Source organism: Microcaecilia unicolor, chromosome 11 (assembly GCF_901765095.1).
Source record: "Microcaecilia unicolor chromosome 11, aMicUni1.1, whole genome shotgun sequence".
In the NCBI taxonomy this organism is placed as follows: Eukaryota; Metazoa; Chordata; class Amphibia; order Gymnophiona; family Siphonopidae; genus Microcaecilia; species Microcaecilia unicolor.
In genome coordinates, this window is record NC_044041.1 from 23,817,403 (window position 1) to 23,831,131 (window position 13,729).

Here is a 13,729-nt window from a genome sequence, read left to right on the forward strand (position 1 = left end):
CTCCCTTCCTCATATCCCCCCAGAAGCACACAGCTCCCTTCTGCAGTACCATGATACTACCACTAGAGGTCACAGAAGCCATTTTGTAGTGGCAGCCTCCAGGGGCAGGAGCGAGAAGGGTTCATTCCTGCTCCCCATCACTCCTACTGAACCACCAGAGACTTTAGGTAGGCCCAGGGGAAACCTATAGTGAATGGGGGTAGGGGGGGTTGGGAGTGGATATGGACCTGCGGTGCTGGGAGGGAGGGTCTTGCTATATCAGTGGTGATGGAAATGGGGTATGGAGCGCACCTGGAAGGTGGGAAGGGGGACTTGTCACATAGGGGATGGTTGCAGGAGGGGCATATAGATCATGCTGGAGGTGGGGAGTGGGAGGGGGTATGGAACTCACTAGGGGTGGGTGGGAGGGGGGATCGGAGAGGCAAAATCATAGTAACATAGTAACATAGTAGATGACGGCAGAAAAAAGACCTGTCTGCCCAACAAGACAACTCATGTGTGCTACTTTTTGTGTATACCCTACTTTGATTTGTACCTATGCTCTTCAGGGCACAGACCGTATAAGTCTGCCCAGCACTATCCCCGCCTCCCAACCACCGGCTCTGGCACAGACCGTATAAGTCTGCCCTATCCCCACCTCCCACCACCGGCTCTGGCACAGACCGTATAAGTCTGCCCAGCACTATCCCTGCCTCCCAACCTCCAGTTCCGCCTCCCACCACTGGCTCTGGCACAGATCGTATAAGTCTGCCTCGCACTATCCCCGCCTCCCAACCTCCAGCCCCGCCTCCCACTACCGGCTCTGCTATCCAATCTCGGTTAAGCTCCTGAGGATCCATTCCTTCTGAACAGGATTCCTTTATGTTTATCATCTTTTCAATGTTATGTGGGCCCCGGCTGAATATCATCCAGGACCCAGGTAAGTGCAGTTGAAAATGAGCTCGGGTATTAAATGTGGTGCCCGGACATGGCCTGGCACTCTGTATCCAGAGCTAGCTCTGTCTGCAGTGGTCAGTATTTAAAAAAAAATGATGACCACCACAGGTTGAATATTGACTAGTACATTTTTGTAGGCATGATCCTTGCTACTAAATTACATAAGTGAGCTGTGCCAAACAATTACTTGGAAATCTATGGTTCATGTATCATCTGCATAGTTCATAGTGCATTGAGAAAGGGAGAGGATTGATGATTTCTTAGAAACATTTAGAAAGAATAAAGCCCGAATCACAGCCATGTAGTGGCAATAATTTTGTCAAATGATATACCTGACCATTTTTAAATTAAGCTACTGCTTTAATCAAACGCATTGCATAAAAAATGATGGTTCTGGGAATAAGACAGAAAATTGAATCATAGGTTTAGAACTGAATCACTTTATGTTCCCTTTTAAGAAGGTAAGTGCGATATTCAGTGAAAAATAACTGGTTATCTATCGCTTGCTGGCTAGGTGGTTCCCAGATTTTCCGCAGCTCTTAACCACATGGAGCCACCGAAAATCTGGCAGTATTTACTTAGGGGTCCTTTTTACAAAGGCACACTAGCATTTTTAGCATGTGCGTTAAATATGTGTGCGCTAACCCTCGGATTCTACATAGCGTGCCTAGAGTTACGTGCAATTATGTGCATAAATCTAGGTGTGTTTTATAACTAGGCGCATAAATTAATTGTTTTAACAAGCAATAACGAGCACTAATTGGCAAAAAATTAGAATTTACGCTCGGTTCTGTAATGTAATATGCCTAAATCCTAATGCACACAGGCAAAAAGGGGCATGGTTAGGGATGTGGAACTGGGTGTTTCGTGGACATTCCAAAATCTACATGTGTTGTTACAAAATATGGGCCAGTGCGTGCAAATCTACGTGCAAGGACTTAGACCAGCTTTCTCATTGGCGTAAATAGATAAGTACATAACATAAGTACATAAGTAATGCCACACTGGGAAAAGACCAAGGGTCCATCGAGCCCAGCATCCTGTCCACGACAGCGGCCAATCCAGGCCAAGGGCACCTGGTGAGCTTCCCAAACGTACAAACATTCTATACATGTTATTCCCGGAATTGTGGATTTTTCCCAAGTCCATTTAGTAGTGGTTTATGGACTTGTCCTTTAGGAAACCGTCTAACCCCTTTTTAAACTCTGCTAAGCTAACAGCCTTCACCACGTTCTCCGGCAACGAATTCCAGAGTTTAATTATGCGTTGGGTGAAGAAATATTTTCTCCTATTTGTTTTAAATTTACTACACTGTAGTTTCATCGCATGCCCCCTAGTCCTAGTATTTTTGGAAAGCGTGAACAGACGCTTCACATCCACCTGTTCCACTCCACTCATTATTTTATATACCTCTATCATGTCTCCTCTTAGCAGTCTCTTCTCCAAGCTGAAAAGCCCTAGCCTCCTTAGTCTTTCTTCATAGGGAAGTCGTCCCATCCCCGCTATCATTTTCGTTGCCCTTCGCTGCACCTTTTCCAATTCTACGGTATCTTTCTTGAGATGCAGCGACCAGAATTGAACACAATACTCAAGGTGTGGTCGCACCATGGAGCGATACAACGTCATTATAACATCCTCACACCTGTTTTCCATACCTTTCCTAATAATACCCAACATTCTATTCGCTTTCCGAGCCGCAGCAGCACACTGAGCAGAAGGTTTCTGCGTATTATCGACAACGACACCCAGATCCCTTTCTTGGTCCGTAACTCCTAACATGGAACCTTGCATGACGTAGCTATAATCCGGGTTCTTTTTTCCCACACGCATCACCTTGCACTTGCTCACAGATTCAGTCGCATTAACTATGCCTAAGTATATTCTAAATACTGTGCATAGATTTACACGTGGTATTTAGAATACGTTAGGTGTAATTACCTGGCACGTGTTCATTTTAGGTGCCATATACAGAACTGGGCCCTAAACGCTAGAGACACCCTTTGTAAAAGACCTCCTGAGAGCAGGGGCAGTCCGTGGGTGAAGCCAGGGTAAAGCTGAAGTTTATCCAGTTAGCCATCATATTCAGACCCCTAACCAGATAACAAAGTGGATAAGGTTAGGACAGCAAAACGATGAAGGGATGAAGCCTAATATTAGTTTTATTGTGTTAGGAAAAAATGACTCACCTTTTTAAGATGTGTATGGGATTGGGTAAAGCCAGCATTTAGGAAGCTAAGATGTGCTGATGGCTATGGTTTCTTTTTCCATTTTATTTATTTGTTTGTTACATTTGTAGCCCACATTTTCCCACCTATTTGCATGCTCAATGTGGCTTATATAGTACCGTAAAGGCGTTCGCCAAGTCCAGTAAAGGAACAAATACAATGTGATGTTAGGGTCTAATAAGGTGGGTATGTTTCAGGCACATTAGGGGGTCTTAGGGAGGGTTATGTGGAGGGGCATTTTCGATCGGGGATGCCCATCTCTAAGGGCGCCCATCTCTGAGGATGATGGCGCTAAGGGGCGGGGCCAACCGTATTTTCGAAACGAGATGGCCGGCCATCTTTCGTTTCGATAATACGGTTGGGGCCGCCCAAATGTCAGAGATGGCCGGGATTGAGATGGCCGGCCTCGGTTTTTGCCCATAATGGAAACCGAGGCCAGCGATCTCAAACCCGGCCAAATCCAAGGCATTTGTCCATGGGAGGGGCCAGCATTTGTAGTGCACTGGTCCCCCTGACATGCCAGGACACCAACGGGGCACCCTAGGCACTTCTAAAAGTTAAAAAAAAAATAGCTCCCAGGTGCATAGTTCCCTTACCTTGGGTGCTGAGCCACCCAAATCCCCCCCAAAACCCACTCCCCACAACTCTACACCATTACCATAGCCCTTATGGGTGAAGGGGGGCACCTACATGTGTGTACAGTGGGTTTTGGGGGGGAGGGTTTGGAGGGCTCCCATTTACCACCACAAGTGTAACAGGTGGAGGGGGGGATGGGTCTGGGTCCACCTGCCTAAAGTCCACTGCACCCACTAAAACTGAGGCAGATAATATATATTAGAAATTACAATACTTCTTTTAAATATTTCCGGAGCAAGACCTCAGGAGAAAGCAAAGAAATGGAAAACAACAGAGCTGATCAGTGGAAAGTCAACATGAATTTTAATAAAGAGCCCGACACAAACCGTATTTCGCCTAATAGGGCTGCGTCAGGGGCTATTCAAAGATCCTTATTGTCAATACTTAAATATGTATCAATACATTGACATAAATATATAGGGGACCACAAGTCTATCCTTTCAAACGCCACCTGGATGTGTGGCTTGTTGTTTTCTTGAAAACAAAGAAATAACAGGAAAATTCAAAATTCGTAAGTTCTTGGCTCTATGAAGATTTTCAAATTGTACATTTTTGTGATCAAGCAATAGGGAATCCTTTATTCATGAAGTACTCATCGTCTGTAGTATCAAAACCTTAGGCTCCAAATCATTCAAACATTTATCACACTCGAACAGTTTCTTATCTACAGAGCCAAACATTTGAGAATCTTGCTCAGTATGATTACATAATTCTGAAATGGGAACTTTTAAACATGGTTTCTACACCCTTCATAAGCTTTCAACTATCTACCAAAAGTAACACAAGGCGTCTGTTCCAGGGGTCCCAGAAAAAATTCTGGGCGTGCAACCAGAGCAAGAATTGAAACTGTAAGGTCCAAATGGAGAAGGAAACCATCTTGCTTAATCCTCAATTCAGCATCTCCCTGGGGTCCGGAAGCCAGTATTGGAGACCCTCCCACAGGAGAAGTTAAAGAAGTCATAGATGGGGAAGGGGTTAGGGGTCACCCAGAACTAAGAGATGCACAGGAAAGTGATTTAGGAATGGAGGAGACCGTCAAGATTCCTAGCCAATTAGGTGCCTTTTGACATGTGTGTCCATAGGACCAAGTTAACCTTTGGACCACACACCTGTGGCCGTGCACTACAGAGCTTGCAGTGCTCTTACAATCTTCCCAAAGGCCCATCAGATGACATACTACTAAGCATTTCTATAGTGCTACTAGACGTACGCAGCACTGTGCACTTGAACATGAAGAGACAGTCCCTGCTCGACAGAGCTTACAATCTAATCAAGACAGACAAACAGGACAAATAAGGGATAAGGACAAAGAGTAGCAAGATTCCGGAATCCCATAGTAGCAAGATTCTGTGCAGAATCCCAAAGAGTAGCAAGATTCCGGAATCCCAAGACTACTACTACTACTTATCATTTCTATAGCGCTACTAGACGTACGCAGCACTGTACACTTGAACATGAAGAGACAGTCCCTGCTCGACAGAGCTTACAATCTAATTAGGACAGACAAACAGGACAAACAAGAGATAAGGGAATATTAAAGTCAGGATGATAAAATAAGGGTTCTGAACAAGTTAGGAGTTAAAAGCAGCATCAAAAAGGTAAATTTTTAGCCTAGATTTGAAGATGGCCAGAGATGGAGCTTAAAGTACTGGCTCAGGCATATGGTGCAGCAAGATAAAAGGAACAGAGTCTGGAGTTAGCGGTAGAGCAGAAGGGTGCAGATATAAGAGAGATTTACCCAGTGAACGGAGTTCCCGGGGAGGAAAGTAGGGAGAGATGAGAGTGGAGAGGTACTGAGGAGCTGCAGAGTGAATGCACTTATAGGTCAATAAGAGGAGTTTGAACTGTATGCGGAAACGGATAGGAAGCCAGTGAAGTAACTTGAGGAGAGGGCTAATATGAGCATAACGACACTGGCAGAATATAAGTCATGCAGCAGAATTTTGAACAGATTGAAGAGAAGAGAGATGGCTTAGTGGGAGACCTGTGAGAAGCAAGTTGCAATAGTCTAAGCAAGAGGTGATAAGAGTGTGGATAAGGGTTCTGGTAGTGTGCTCAGAAAGGAAAGGGCACATTTTGCTGATGTTGTAGAGAAAGAAACGACAGGTTTTAGCAGTCTGCTGAATATGTGCAGAGAAGGAGAGAGAGGAGTCGAAGATGACCCCCAAGGTCACGAGCTGATGAGACAGGGAGGATGAGAGTGTTATCCACAGAAATAGAGAATGGGGGAAGAGGAGAGGTTGGTTTAGGGGGAAAGATAAGAAGCTCAGTCTTGGTCATGTTTAGTTTCAGATGGCGCTGAGACATCCAGGCAGCAATGTCAGACAGGCAGGCTGATACTTTGGCCTGGATTCCTGCTGAGATTTCTGGTGTGGAGAGGTAGATCTGGGAGTCATCAGTGTAAAGTTGATACTGAAAACCGTGGGATGAGATGAGACATCAAGGTAGCCTTCGCGCAGGTGTCTAAAACAGTTCCCAGCACATTCACACACCTCCATATAAGGTCAGCAGCCACCATCCAACAGCTCCAAAACACCTCTTGGGCTTGCAGCACTCTTACAATCTTCCCAAAGACCCCTCAGATGATGTCAAGGTAGCCTTCTTGCAAGTGTCTAAAACAGTGCCTGGAAAACTCACACCCATCTGTATGAATCAGGTCAGCAGCCACCATCCAACAGCTCCAACACATCTCAGAGTTGCAGCACTCTTACTGTCTTCCCAAAGGGCCCTCAGATGACGTCAAGGTAGCCTTCGCGCAGGTGTCTAAAACAGTGCCTGGCACATTTGCACTCGTCCATATCACGTCAGCAGCCGCCATCCAACAGTTCCAACACCTGTTGGGCTTGAGGTGCTCTTATGATCTTCCCAAAGGCCCCTCAGATGACGTCAAGGTAGCCTTCGCGCAGGTGTCTAAAACAGTGCCTGGCACATTTGCACTCTTCCATATCACGTCAGCAGCCACCATCCAACAGCTCCAACACATCTCAGAGTTGCAGCACTCTTACTGTCTTCCCAAAGGGCCCTCAGATGACGTCAAGGTAGCCTTCGCGCAGGTGTCTAAAACAGTGCCTGGCACATTTGCACTCGTCCATATCACGTCAGCAGCCGCCATCCAACAGTTCCAACACCTGTTGGGCTTGAGGTGCTCTTATGATCTTCCCAAAGGCCCCTCAGATGACGTCAAGGTAGCCTTCGCGCAGGTGTCTAAAACAGTGCCTGGCACATTTGCACTCTTCCATATCACGTCAGCAGCCACCATCCAACAGCTCCAACACATCTCAGAGTTGCAGCACTCTTACTGTCTTCCCAAAGGGCCCTCAGATGACGTCAAGGTAGCCTTCGCACAGGTGTCTAAAACAGTGCCTGGCACATTTGCACTCGTCCATATCACGTCAGCAGCCGCCATCCAACAGTTCCAACACCTGTTGGGCTTGAGGTGCTCTTATGATCTTCCCAAAGGCCCCTCAGATGACGTCAAGGTTGCCTTCGCAAAGGTGCCTAAAACAGTGCTGAGAACACTCGCACCCCTCCACATGGGGTCAGCAGCCAGCATCCAACAACTCCCATTCAGCATGTTTTTTAAATAGAAGATAATATATATGATATGATATCCTATGTAGCCAGGAGAACTGAAATTTATCGGCCTAGCTAGATGAAGGATCAGATACATTAACACATTTCTCAAAAAGGACATGATTGATGGCATATTCTATATAAGCACATTTCTCCCCCTCCCCGCTTGGCTATCATTAGTGAATGCTAGTGCAGTTTGAAAGACAGTTTTCTAAGGCTTCTCGTTTCTTTCAGCTCATTTGTTAATTTTGTGTCTTTTCCACTGCTTGCATTTACCCAGAAGCCCATGCTAACCTTGTAGAACAGAAATGACTCTAGCGTAACCAGTTTCGAAAGTTACCAATGAATTGATATAATGGATGTCTCTTTCGTTCCCGGCAGAAAATGAGGCCACGGAGCGTAAGAAGTGCACCGGCAAGCACTTAGACCTGCAGAAGGATTCCAGGCCTACTGACCTGCCTGCAGTAAAAGTTATTTCAATTGTCTCTGTCTTCCTTAGTTGGCACAAACACCCGACCGTAGTGAAGAGCAATTGAACATTAACTTTGCCGCATCCAACAGGCATGAAATTGAGCACCATCAAATACAGGAATGCAAGGCAGAGGTCCCCTGAAGCTGAACTTTTGCCAGAAATGATCAAATTTCAGATCTTTGTTTGTTAGGGCTCAAATTGAAGCTGTATTCATTTCTTTTTCAAGGATCAGTGGAGGGAAAATTGACTTTCCATCTGGTTTGCTGAATCAGTTTCTTATTACTGACCTAGAATGGCATGTAGGTACAGCATTTTAGAGAAATTCACAGTTGGAAAGATCCCTTAAGGACAATAAACATACACGGTTGTACTGGAAGAGTCCTAAGAGTAATGAGGATAACTTCGAAAAGTTCTTCTGCATGTAAAACCCATGCAAAAATTACTGCCATATGAATGTATAAAAACATTTGTAAGATGCTATGCTCCACATATTTCCATATGTGTATAAAGTAAGCATCAAACATATAAACGGCAAGTGACCGACTCACCTGCAAACGCGCAGTAGAGACTTCCCTCTCTGTCCCGCCCTCGCGTCAAGACGTGATGATGTCAGAGGGCGGAACAGAGAGGGAAACGGAGTCGGAAGTCACTGTCGGACGCTGCCGCCTGGAAACGAACATCGCGCGCACCAACCTCCACCCTCCCCCCATCCCCGCCGCCGCTCCCGCCCTCCTCCGCATCGGGCCCCCTGCACTGACCTGACAGCGCCTCTCACCTCCGTGTGGAAGCGCTGCAGGCAGCAGCAGAGCGATCTGCTGCTGCCTGCAGCGTTTTCACATGGAGGTGAGAGGCGCTGTCAGGTCAGTGCAGGGGGCCCGGCACGGAGGGAGCGGCAGCGAGGAGGGTAGCTGGAAATCTCACCCGTTTTTATGGACTTAACGGCTAGTTTTCCATAGGTGGAATCGGGTGAAATCTGAGTTGGCACATGTTAAGGGCAATTCTAAAACCCAGGCACCTGCATTTACATACGTGGATATGTATTTACACATGCACTTATATGCAAACATTCTGCCTCAGCGCTGTTCTGTAAATACCCACTTAACTTACATGGTACGCATTTGCAAAGAGGGTGTAAACAGGGGAGGATCATGGGTGGGACAAAGGCGAGGCCCCACTCACATGGTATCTGGAAAAAAACGGGACCCCTTACATAGGAGTCCTTTTACTAAGCTGCGGAAAAAAGGGGGCCTGCGCTAGCATCGCTGCGTGGTTTTGACATGCACTGAGGCCCCCTTTTGCTGCAGCGGTTAAAAGGCTGTCCATTTTGGGGGGAAAAGAAACGGCCTTGTGGTAAATGAACTACTGCATAGCCATTTTGGTGGGGAGCCCTTACTGCCAACCGTTGAGATGGCGGTAAGGGCTCCCACGCTAACCCAGCGGCAACCAGGCAGCGAGCGGTGCTGCCTGATTACCGCTGGTTAAGTTCAGGTGCTACAAAAAGAGAACATTTTTTTTAGTGCTGCAAATGGCGTGTGCCAGGGGTGGGAACTACCGCCAGGCTCCTTTCTTCTGCTGGTTATGCCCCTCTCTATGCTGTCTAGCATCCTTCTAGCCACGCCCGTCGCCTTGTCACATTGTTTCTTCACCTTCATATCCTCCGACACCAACACCCCAAGGTCTCTCTCCTGAGTCGAGCTTGCTAATCTCTCCCCTCCTATTTGGTATCTCTCTTTTGGGTTTCTACCAGGGGCGTATCTGGACTTCGCCGGTAGGGGGGTCCAGAGCCGAGGTAGAAGACACATTTTAGCCCCCCCCCAGCGCCGCCCCCCCCCCCCCCCCGCCGCCACCCCCCTGCCGCCAGAACCACCTCCGTGGCCCGTCCGATGACCGTCTCGACGGGAACGACTCCCTTAACCTCCTGTAAACCTAAAGGGGGCAAGTCCCTGTACAAAGCCCCCGGAAATCCTGCCCAAGAACCATTAGCGTCCGCCGGTAGAGAATGCTGCATGCATACATACCCCGCTCTGCAGCTTACAGTGCCGGGACCGAGACGCCGCTCGCATAGCGCATCACTAGGGACAGGAGGTAGGGAAGAAGCGCGAGGCTCCGCCAAAGCGTCAGGCACGAGCCGCACAGCGGCGCCGCCGAGAGGTTTGAAGGTTGTGGGGGAGGCCGCCGCCGACCCTCCACCCGCTGTCGCCTACCTTTGCTGACGGGGGACCCCAACCCCCACCAGCCGAAGCCGTCTTCCTTCATTGTTTCTTCTTTCTGAGTCTGACTCTGACGTCCTGCACATACACAACGTGCAGGACGTCAGAATCAGCCTCAGAAAGAAGAATCAAACAACGAAGGAAGACGGCTTTGGCTGGCAGGGGTTGGGGTCCCCCGCCAGCAAAGGTAGGCGATGGCAGGTTGGCGGCGGGAGGGGGGGTTGCGAAGGCTGTCGGTAGGGGGGTCCAGGGCCAAACCTATGGGGGCCCTGGCCCCCGTGGCCTCATTACAGATATGCCCCTGGTTACTACACCCCCAAATGCATCACTCTGCACTTCTTGGCATTACGTTTTAACTGTACCTAATGTATCCGAAACCATTATTTTTTTATTTTTTCTTTCTGCTGTGAATTTCACCCTTATAATGTGATTTATGTATGTATAAAGTATGTATAAGTGCTCAGTGCTTACATATTACTCTGGCGGAAATTGCTCTTGGTAATACATTCATCCCAACATCATTGCACCGTAGCCCTCCCTACCTGCCATTTCGTTGATCTACCGGAACTTTTGTTCACTTGTTTAATTCTCTTATTGTGCTTTTATACTGTGCTTATCTTATGGCAGGGTTCTTCTTCTATATCGGCTTTGATGTGGCGTCCTTCCAGAGTAATTAGTCACGATATGTGTGCAATTGTGGCTCCTCTGTGTCTTCTCATCGATTCCTAGTTTTCCATCATTCCCACTTAGTTCTCAGATACATTAGGTACAGTAGTACATAAGAAACCAGAAAGAAAAGATATCCCAGAAGACAGATTAGTGCATTAAATTTTAACTGCCAGACCTAACTTTCGGAGATCCCTTCTCATCGTTTCTACTCCCTCCAGGGTATCCACTCTATTGGCTATCTTCGTGTCATCCACAAAAAGGCAAACCTTTCCTTCCAACCCTTCAGCAATATCGCTCACAAATATATTAAACAAATTATATCTTCAGCTTGGAGAAAAGACGGCTGAGGGGAGATATGATAGAAGTCTATAAAATAATTGATGGAGTGGAAAAGGTAGACGTGGAGCGTGTGTTTACTCTTTCCAAAATTACTAGGACTGGAGGCACACAATGAAGCTACAAAGTAGTAAATTGAAAAGAAATGGAGAAAATATTTCTTCACTCAATGTGTAATTAAACTCTGGTATTTGTTGCCAGAGACTGTAGTAAAAGGAGTTAGCTTAGCGGGATTTAAAAAAAGGTTTGGATGGCTTCCTAAAGGAAAAATCCATAGACCATTATTAAAATGGACTTGGGGAAAATCCACTGCTTATTTCTGGAATAAGCAGCACAAAATGTACTGTACTGTTCTGGGATCTTGCCAGGTACCTGTGACTGGCCTTGGCCACTGTTGGAAACAGGATGCTGGGCGTGATGGACCTTTGGTCTGTCCCAGTATGGCAATACTTATGCACTTATGTGTGGTTTGACCCTCTCCGTACTCCTGTGCTTTGCAAGGAAGGTACATCCCTAATTTTTACAGGGTTCCCTACTTCAAAGGAAAGTACTGAGGCAATAGCAGTCAGGGGTAAACAGTAGCATAACGCTAGCACAGCTGTATCTGAGATGTTTATTAGCAACATGGGAATGGAACATTGAGCCAAAACCAGGAAGAACAGAACATGATATGTTATGAGATAACCCTGATCTGCTTTGGATACTGTTAACGCTGTAGTGAGAAAACAGATAAGATGATATATATCACTGAGTACATGCCACTAAAATAAATTAACTGGGGCCTAGCTTGTATGCCCTTTATTTCCTGGTAATAAATTGTCGAGATGCTAGGTTCACATTATGCCTGCATTGACACAAAAAATCCATTATCCTAATTTTTCTTACCTGATTCAGTATCATAAGATGATGAATCCAATTATACATTTAAAAAAGACATATATTCAACATCACTACATGAATAGGCAGCAGTAGAGCTGGAAATATGTATAATGAGTGTATAGCAGCGACATTCAACCAGTAGCCATATAGCAAATAAGTTTAATTTAGCACATCTTTCTATCTGTCCTAAATTAAACCGCACTGATCTTTATGGTGGATTTTTGAGAAGGCAGCTTTATGAACATAAGAACATAAAAGTAGCCATACTGGGTCAGACCAATGGTCCTTCTAGCCCAGTATCCTGTTTTCCAAACAGTGGCCAGTCCAGGTCACAAGTACCTGGCAGAAACCCAAATTGTGGCAACATTCCATGAGGAACCCCAAAGAATAGCAAGATTCTGGAATCCTAAAAAGTGGCGATTCCATGCAGAATCTCAAAGAGTAGCAACATTCCATGTAGAACCCCAAAGAATAGCAACATTCTGGAATCCTAAAGAGTGACAAGATTCCATGCAGAATCTCAAAGAGTAGCAACATTCCATGTAGAACCCCAAAGAATAGCAAGATTCTGGAAAGAGTAGCAACATTCCATGTAGATCCCCAAAGAATAGCAAGATTCTGGAATCCTAAAGAGTGACAAGATTCCATGCAGAATCTCAAAGAGTAGCAACATTCCATGTAGAACCTCAAAGAATAGCAAGATTCTGAAATCCTAAAGAGTGACAAGATTCCATGCAGAATCTCAAAGAGTAGCAACATTCCATGTAGAACCCCAAAGAATAGCAAGATTCTGGAATCCTAAAGAGTGACAAGATTCCATGCAGAATCTCAAAGAGTAGCAACATTCCATGTAGAACCTCAAAGAATAGCAAGATTCTGAAATCCTAAAGAGTGACAAGATTCCATGCAGAATCTCAAAGAGTAGCAACATTCCATGTAGAACCCCAAAGAATAGCAAGATTCTGGAATCCTAAAGAGTGACAAGATTCCATGCAGAATCTCAAAGAGTAGCAACATTCCATGTAGAACCTCAAAGAATAGCAAGATTCTGAAATCCTAAAGAGTGACAAGATTCCATTCAGAATCTCAAAGAGTAGCAACTTTCCATGTAGAACCCCAAAGAATAGCAAGATTCTGGAATCCTAAAGAGTGACAAGATTCCATTCAGAATCTCAAAGAGTAGCAACGTTCCATACTAAAAATCCCAGTGCAAGCTGTTGCTTCCCATGTCTGTCTCAATAACAGACTATGGACTTTTCCTCCAGGATTTTGTCCAAACCTTTTTAAAACCCAGATACACTAACCGATGTTACCATAACCTCCGGTGAAGAGTTCCAGAGATTAACTATTCATTGAATGAAAAAAATATTTCCTCCTATTTGTTTTAAAATTATTTCCATGTAACTTCCTCGAGTGTCCCCTAGTCCTTGTACTTTGGGGATGAGTAAAAAAAATCGATTTACTTCTACTTGTTCTACACCACTCAGGATTTTGTAAACTTAATCCATGCTCTGTTGGTCTCACACCTAGATTATTTCAACGTCATCCACACAGGCTCATCTACTAATCCTAAATGATTACAACATTGCAGAATTCAGCAATCCAGTTCCTGGGAAAAGCCCAATGACATGATCATGTCATTCTTTTGTTTATGTACTATCAATGGCTTCCTATACTTAGGAATGACTTTATTGTAATCTGATTTACTTGGGATGTCTGAGAAATTTATTGATATTTTCATTGCCAAGGGCTAGTTGGATTATGTCTTTTTGTCAGAAATTGCAGTGGTTACC